This window comes from Lathyrus oleraceus, chromosome 4, assembly GCF_024323335.1.
Source record: "Lathyrus oleraceus cultivar Zhongwan6 chromosome 4, CAAS_Psat_ZW6_1.0, whole genome shotgun sequence".
Classification (NCBI taxonomy): domain Eukaryota; kingdom Viridiplantae; phylum Streptophyta; class Magnoliopsida; order Fabales; family Fabaceae; genus Lathyrus; species Lathyrus oleraceus.
The window spans coordinates 69,128,344-69,137,291 of NC_066582.1; the positions used below are offsets into that span (position 1 = coordinate 69,128,344).

Consider the following 8,948-nt stretch of genomic DNA (forward strand, 5'->3'; position numbering starts at 1 on the left):
GAACTGAAGAAAGTCACAATCAAGAACAAGTATCCACTTCTAAGGATTGATGATTTAATGGATCAGTTGGTAGGTGCTTATATGTTCATCAAAATTAATTTGCATTTCGGTTATCATGAAATTCATGTGAAGTTAGACGATATTCCGAAGATTGCATTTAGGACGATGTATGGTCACCATGAGTATTCAATGATGTTGTTTGGTGTGTTTAATACGTTTAGAGTGTTCATGGAGTACGTGAATAAAATATTTCATTCGTACTTAGACCAACTTGTAGTTGCGTTCATCGATGATATTCTGATATATTTGAAGTTCGATGAAGAACATGTGGAGCATCTAAGAGTTGGGTTGCATACCTTGAAGGATAAGAAGCTATATGTAAAGTTGTCTAAGTGTGAGTTATGACTGAGAGAAGTGAGTTTCCTTGGTCACATGATTTCTAGTGGTGGTATTGTTGTGGATTTATCATCGATGTTGTGTTGCAATAGGAGGCTCAGAGATTTGTTACTAAGATAAGAAGTTTTCTTGGTTTGGCTGGTTACTTCAGAAGGTTCATCGAAGGTTTTAAAAGTTGGCATCGCCTTTGACTAAATTGACTCAAAAAAGTCAAGCCTATGTGTGGAGTGTTCAGTGTTAAGAGAGTTTCCAAGAACTCAAGAAGAAATTGACATCAGTTCCAGTTTTGATTTTGTCGAATCCGGGTGAGTCCTTTGTGGTGTATTGTGATGCTTTGAAGATGAGTCTGGGTGGTGCGTTGATGCATACTAGTCAGGTTCTGGCTTATGCCTATAGAAAATTGAAAGTTCATGAGAGGCATTATCTATTTGGTTCCAGATATGAGGTGTTCAGTGATCACAAGAGTTTGAAGTATCTCTTCGACCAAAATGAGTTGAATACGAGACATATGAGATAGCTAGAATTCCTGAAAGACAATGGTTTTGGTTTGAGTTACCATCCTGGTGAAGCCAATGTTGTAGCTGAGTAGGAAGTCATTACATATGTTGATGCTTATGGTTCGAGAGTTAGAGTTGCTCGAACAATTCAGAGACATGAGTTTAGTATGTCAAGAAACTTCTAATATTGTGAAGTTGGGAATGTTGAAGTTGAGTAGAGGTATCATGGGAGAGATCAGAGAAGGTCAGAAAATTGATTTAGGATTGGTTGACTGCCAGGTGTTAATCAATCAAGGAAAAAAAAGGTGATTTCAGGATTAACGAGAATGGTGTGATGAGGTCTAGAGACAGGGTTTGTGTACCTGATGTACCAGAACTTAAAAAGAGAATTCTTGAGGAAGATCATAGAAGTGGTCTGAATATTCATCTAGGTGCTACTGATATGTATAAAGACTTGAAGAAATTGTTTTGGTGGACAAGAATGAAGAGGGAAATAATTGATTTCATTTATGCTTGTTTGACTTGTCAAATGTCAAAGATTGGACGTTAGAAGTCGTCAGGTATGATGTAACCATTGAGTATTTTTGAATGGAAATGAGACATCATTTCCATGGATTTTATGACAAGTTCGCCGAAGACGACGAAGGGATGTGATTTCATTTGGGTTATTGTTAACAAACTAACTAAATTGGCTCATTTCATACCGATTAATATCAATCATCCTTTGCAAAAGTTGGCAAAGTTATATATTAGGAAGGTTGTTAGCTTGCATGGTATTCCGACAAGCATTATGTTGGATAGAGATTCGAGGTTTACTTCAAGGTTTTGGTAGAGTTTGCAAGAAGCGATGGGTACTGAGTTGAAGTTTAGTTCTACTTATCATCCACAGAAAAATGGTCAGACATAAAGGACTATTAAGTCTTTAGAGGACTTATTGAGGGTCTGTGTTTTGGAGCATAGAGGTAACTAGGATAGTTACTTACCGTTGGTTGAGTTCACCTACAACAAAAATTTAATTCTAGCATTGGAATGACATCGTTCGAGGCATTGTATAGGATACCTTTGTGTTGGTATGATTTTGGTGAGAGCATGGTGCTTGGACCTGAGATAGTCCAGCAAAATACTAAGAAAATCAAGATGATCCAAGAGAAGATGAAAGCTTCACAAAGTCGTCAGAAAAGCTATCATTATATGAGGAGGAAAACATTTGAGTTCCAAGAGGGAGATCACATGTTCTTGAGGGTTAATCTGGTAACTAGTGTTGCTTGTGCGTTAAAGTATAAGAAACTTACGATGCGTTTCATTGGCCCATTTCAGATTCTTTAGAGAGTAGGAGAGATGGCCTACCGAGTGGCATTGCCGCCATATCTTTCGAATCTTCATGATGTGTTCCATGTGTCTCAGCCGAGGAAGTGAGTTCCCGATCCATCTCATGTAATCCAGTTGGATGATGTTCAAGTTAGAGAGAACTTGACAATGGAGACTTTGTCGTTAAGAATCAAGGATCGCAAAGTGAAGATCTTGCGAGGCAAGGATATCGCTTTAGTGAAAGTTGTTTGATGAGGTCCTGCTGGTGGCAGTGTGACGTAAGAGCTCGAGGGTAGGATGATATACTCTTATCCAGAGCTTTTCCCGTCAGATAATTTTCGTGGGTGAAAATTATTTTAAGTGGGGGATAGTTGTAACACCCCGATTTAGATATTCACTTATTTAATTACTTATTAAATTTAATTGCGTAAGTTATTTAAATATTTATCTTTGTGAATATATGACATGTTTGACAAGTGACGGTATTTTGTGGTAATTAATTGGGTTAGTGAGAATTAATTAATTAATTAATTAGAAATTGGAGAAAATATGTAGAATTGGGCCAATTTTGGAAATTGAGAGAGTTTAGTGGTGTGTGGAGGAAAACTGAATTTTAGTTGAGTAAAAAGTTTAAGTTAGAGGAATTAAATAAAATAGTATATATTCTAAAGCTAGACAAAATTTAGGTTTTTTAGAGGCTATTTTATCAGTACGTGAAAAGCAAGCGAATTGGAGAAAATAACTTGGGAAATGAGTGTTAGGGTTTGAGAGAAGAGATCATTTGAAGCTTACCTTACTGAACTTTGCTGGAATTACAAGGCAGGGGAATTCTTCATCTATGGGTGCTTAATTCATGAAAGGATAGAGAAGTTTCCCTTAATCTCCAATAAGAATTTCTCTCTTGTTGTTGATTGTGTTGTGTGATGAATAACATGATTCAATTTTGTTTTATACCATGGTTTGCAAATTCATGTATTACATTTGCGGTGTTTGTTTCATATGATATATGTTCATAAACATGAGTTTTGACATAAAATTGGGATTTTCATAGCATGAATTAATTCTGGTTTTTATGATTAAATCAATGGAATAACATGTTAGATTAATAGTAATTAACATTATATTGTGTGGTAATCGTGTGGACAATAATTCAGGACTGTTTGGAAGTGTTTGGAGTTGTTTTGAGAAGATTTTTTAGGTTTTGCAATTGCAGGACGTGAATTCTGCCCCTGTTAGCAGGGTGACGAGCGTCACCCGGATGACGCTCTAGGTGTCATGCACTGTGAAGCACTGACGGGCATCAAGCATATGACTGGGAGATCGTCATGCCCTCCAAACTAGCGTGATCTTTCTAGGTTGTCACATGTGTAACATGTTGAGGGATAGGAAGGATGACGAGCGTCATCCTGGTGACGGACCATCCGTCATTGTTTCAGAAGACATGTTATGACCTGCTGAGTTGGTTTTTGGGGATGGTTTTATCAGACGATTGATGATTGGTTGTTGTTTGGTGTATTTTGATGAATATAAATTGATTGATTAAATTATATATTTAAGTAACATATATTATGCATGAATATGAGTTATGTGTAATTGTGCAAATGAGTGATAAGAGTGCAAGTATGATGCAATGTAGAGTTTTATGCATACTTTTTGATGAGTTGATGAGACGTGTGATTTGAGATGTGAATTACTATTTATGTAGTGAATTTATTTTGGTTACAGTCGGAGTGGGGTTGTATTTGCGTCTTTTGTTGATTGCGTGATTATGTATAGTCAGAGTGGAGTTGTATTGCATTTTTGTATGTCATACATCATATATGTTGTTGTTGTGAAAGAGGCATGCTTACTAGTTTAGAGTGAGAAATAGTGACTTGTCCCAAGCCTTGAGCAGAGGCTCGGGGTTCACACAAATTGGGACCTGGTTCGTATGAAGAACTAAACATTGAGTCGGTACCGCATGCATATTGAGTTGAGTTGTGAGTTCAGTTTAGAGTGGGTACCGTGACGAGCATGAGTCGAGTACTTGTTGCATTATATTGCATAATTGTGATATGGGTGAGATGTGAATACATGATGTTAGTGTGTTTTCTGTTATGTGGATGATTTTGTAGATATGTGAATCTATATTGAATGTTTATGCATCGCTTATTATTTGAATGTATTTTCAGCCCCTTTTATATTGTTGCGTATGTGCTCCTTTGTAGTACAGATAATCAAGTACTTGAGTAGAAGCTTAAGGTTGAGGACGATGTTGTGCCTCTTTAGTTTCTTGTCGTTCGGGTCTATAATTGGAGTCACTATGATACGTAACACGAGGGGATCAGGTTGTCCTATATTTGTTTTTGTTGCGTATCTTTATGTTTGGTTTTATTTTGCGACGAATCATATTTCAAACTAATAATGCTTTTGAGGCCTTTATGCTAGGTGTTTTTGTAGTTCTACTACTTTTCAAATGACTGAACTTTCTTTTAACTTATGTGGTTTGAAATGGTTTTGGGTTGTGCGAGTAATATCCTGCATTGGTGAATATCTATGTTTTATTACTCAATTGTCGAGTTGGGAAATAGGGTATTACACTTTATACAAAATATCTATAGGAACTCTATCATATACCTTCTCTAACTCAATAAAAATTGTGTGCAAGTGTTGTTTGTCCATACGATATTTCTCCAACAAATGTCGTAGTTGATGGATTACTTTCATGGTTGACCTCCCAAGCATAAAACCAAATTGATTTTCAATTAATTTAGTCTCTTTTCTTAGTCCCCGCTTGTCGTTACGCGAAAAATACAAAGTCACCATCAAATTTTATTTATTCCATAGGAAAGGGAAAATTCGAGAAAACCCCGAAAGAATGGTCATCGCAATCATGAACAGGTTTGGAAACCGATTATGCAATAGGAAGGTATTAACACCCCTCACATCCATCGTACTCGATGGGAACCATCTAGGATGTCTCTCGCTTTAAAAGGTGTCGTTATCTTAATGCTTACTTGCTAAAGGTTTTACAAAGTGGAAATGGATTTTTTATTAGTGTGCTCGCCAAGGATTTGGGTTCTCGTGCCTACATATGCTCACTTGTTGAAGTGAGAAATCAGAGCCTCGTAGTTCGTGGTAAAAATATTTGTTTGTTTGGTTGATTTTATACCTTGAAAAAAAGATTTTCTGAGTGATGCCCTAAGGCTCAAACAAAAGGTTTGATGAGTTGATGTTGTTTTTAGGCTTTAACAAGAGATTGCTCTTAACTTCGGATTGTACTAAAGACTATGGGTAAAGGTGAATATTTAGAACTACCAAGCCAATCGTCTTGTGTCCAAAATACTCAGAACGAGGGTAGAAAAGCTTTGTTCTCATTCCTTCTCCACCACTTAAGGCTCGTGGCATACAATTTGAATCATATTTTATGGTGTTTAGAATTTGATTTGAGAAAATGTCGTTTGACGTTGGATCAAGGGTTTATTTGCTTATTAAGAAATGGTGACAATCCTAACTCATAAGGTTGGCAAACAAGCAACAACAAGACAAAAGAAAGCGAGTAAAAAGTACACCAAAGTGGGGAGAGGTATACATGAAAAATACAAGGGATTGATGCGGAAAATAAAGGGTCTCGTTGTAAGGTACCCCAAGAGAAAGCCTTGTGTGTGCATTGTGTCCTGGGCTAACAAGTGGATAATGTAATCAACATGTTTCCCTAAGGTAGTACCATGAGTGAAATCCATTCTTGCAATAAAAGATTATAAGACCTAAAAAACTCCAAGTTGCATAGGTCAATCACAAAAGTCCAAGTCCAGATGCAAGAGTACAAATAAGTCCTCTAAGTCTCCAAGCTTAGGTCATACACAAGGTCCATAATACTCCATAGTCCAATAGTCCTCAAATTAGATTTTTTTTAGTATTTTCCATTTCATCATGTTTTTGTTTGTTTTAGATTAGATGACAAAGATAAAGGAATTAAAGATTAATAAAATGATACGAAAATAAATTGCATAAATGCTAATAAATAAGAATTAAATTACAAGAACTTTAAATGACAAGAATTTAAATTGTGCAATGTTAAGAGTTAGAAGTTAGCATTGCATAATGTAAAGGTTAGAAGTTAGATGTTAGAAGTCAATTTGTAAAAAAAAAAGAATGATTACTTGAGATTATCTATCCACAAATCAAAGGACTCAAAATATGGTGCATTAATGAATGACCTATCAATGATTCAAAGTGTCAAAAATGATCCAATGATCATTTATTGACATGTTTGAATCAAAGAAGATTGAATCAACCGAAACGTCCACCTATCATTGATTTGAAGTGTGGAAGATTAATCAATCAAACAATCAAAAAAATGAATAAAAGTTAAAATAAAAAGAAATACAAGTTATTGGTTAGATGTTAGAGATTAGTAGTTAAAGTTAATGATCAATCGAAATTGCAAGAAGAAAAGAAAATGAAAATCAAATTCAATATTCTAATTAACCTAATATTCTAATATTATAATTAATCTAACATCCTAATTAACCCTTAGTTTCTATTATAATTAACAAGAGGAAAACCATGAAATCATAAGATTAAGAGAGAAGAGGGGGTGCAGGCCCAAAAAAGTTGAAGCAGTCCGTTTGGGCCTTAGGCCCAAAACTAGATCCATGAATCTCAACACGTAGAGAGATGCAATCAGCTGAAGCCGAAAGGGACAACAACAACTTCAAAGCAACATATCTCTGCATTTTGAAATCACCGATCATCACTGTGGATTCGTGTTTATCTGCCAGCTTCACGTTTGTATCTTCTTCGTAGTGCCGCGTTCGGAATCAAGGCGTTTCAACATACCTCACGGCGAAGCAACGCTGGATGAACACAACAAATTCAAGACCTAAATGCGAGTTCAACCTTCAACTGTGAAATCATCCTCCAATCATGACAATTCAAACGCACATAAACTTGAGATGAAAACAGAAAAAAGACGACGAATACTCACCGGATCGAAACAGGTATCAATTGCTTTCTCCTCAAATTTCTCTTTCTTATTCCTTTCTTTCTATTCTTAAATGCCTCTTCTACTTCTTCTTCAACCTTCTTTTGCTTTTTATGTGCGCGCGTGAGACTTGGTGTTAAGAAGGAATTGGATTGAGAGAGAGTTTTGTGAGAGTAGTTCTGAGAGGATAGAGAGAAAATTTGAAAGATTGAGAGTTGAGGAATCGAGGGAATTATGTGAATGAATTGGAGAGTGTGATGAACGAATTGAGATTTGCAGATTGAAAAAAAAAAGGGAATCGAGAGAGCTCAAATTGTGAGGGTTGTGCCTGATTTATAGAGTGATGAAAGGGTAGTTTTGGAATGAATTTGAGAAGTTTGTTAGATGCAAACTGAAAAATATGTTATGAGTTGAATTAAACAGATGAGCTGGAGATTGAATTATGTTAGTGTTAATTGTCTTGAGTTAGGTCTGTTATTGAAAAATATGTTATGATAGTTAGTGAATGATTTTGTGAACCTTTTGTTGACGCCCTGACCGATTTACCCTTGTTGTGGTTGTTAATCATTTGTTTTGCAGAATGAATGACTGGTCAGTAATGCATTATATTACACTATGAAGTGATGATAACAAGGCTGCAACATAAATATCTTCTTACTTGGACGGGTTGCAAGTTGATGTCTACGACATGTGGCATCTGGTGCAATGTTGGTGTCTACTGCAGGGGAGGTATTACAGTTGGGTTTGCTTCATTATTTGTGGTTTGGTCAAGTTGAATTTAGTTGTTAGTTAGTTTTATGAAGGGTTAGGTTGTGTATTAGGTCATGTGGTATAACATTGGCATTGCAGCATGGTTTCAACTTTGTGCATTGCTTGGCCTATGTTTAACCTTGGTTTATAGCATGGAATCATGGTTCTGCATCAGGTATATATTGTAGGCTTTATTCATGAATCATGACATGGATTCTAACGTGGTTTGTATCATGGCCTATGCTTGAACAAGCTTATGACTTGGCCCATGGTTTTTGTTTATTTCTGATAGCATTCTTGCCTTGCTAGGTTGCATTCATTCTGACTTGTGTTTTTGCAGCTTGAGATCTCATGCATGTGTTGCTTCATGGTTTTCACTTGTGCCATTCTGACTTTGTAATGCTAAGTTTCTATTCTCATTTCAAACTTTGACTTTGGTTCATTAGCTTGTTTTGCTAGGTCTATGTTCCTTAATCAAGTATGCCATGAAGTTGGACAAAAGTCCATGGCATCAAAGTTAGAATTTGAAGTATCCGTCTACAAATGGTCAACCAAAGATCAAGAATCAAGGATTGAAGATTGGATTAGAATTAGGATGGAAAAAGGGATTGGGTTGACTTTGATCAAATTTGACCAAAAAGTCAACTGTTGACAAAAGTCAACATTTTGTCAACACATTTTTTTGGTATTTTTCTCATGTAATGAAAATTTATAATTGATTATAATGATGGAATTTACATTTGAATAAAATTGGATTGATATTTGAATTGGTCTTGATTCTTGAACCTTGTATGGAATTTGAAATGGATATGACATGAAATGGACATGATTAATTTGTAACTTAAATTAAACATGACTTGAGTATGGATTGAACCAAGACTTACAAATGAATCAAACTTGACATGAATTGAATATGACTTAAAAATGAATTGGACCAAAGCTTGTAATGGAATGGAATCAAGGCAAGGATCCATAAATGAACCACTAACCATACACTAAATGACATAGCAGTGACTTAAATGATCAATGAC

General features: G+C 35.8%; 1 long non-coding RNA gene across 1 annotated transcript; it reads left to right on the forward strand.

Moving 5' to 3' along the window:
* The first annotated feature begins 6,862 nt into the window (after positions 1-6,862).
* On the forward strand, positions 6,863-8,684 carry LOC127073428 (uncharacterized). Its single transcript, XR_007785750.1, has 3 exons — positions 6,863-7,183; positions 7,747-7,896; positions 8,364-8,684. It is a non-coding gene; the product is annotated as an uncharacterized LOC127073428 (long non-coding RNA).
* The last annotated feature ends 264 nt before the right edge of the window (positions 8,685-8,948 follow it).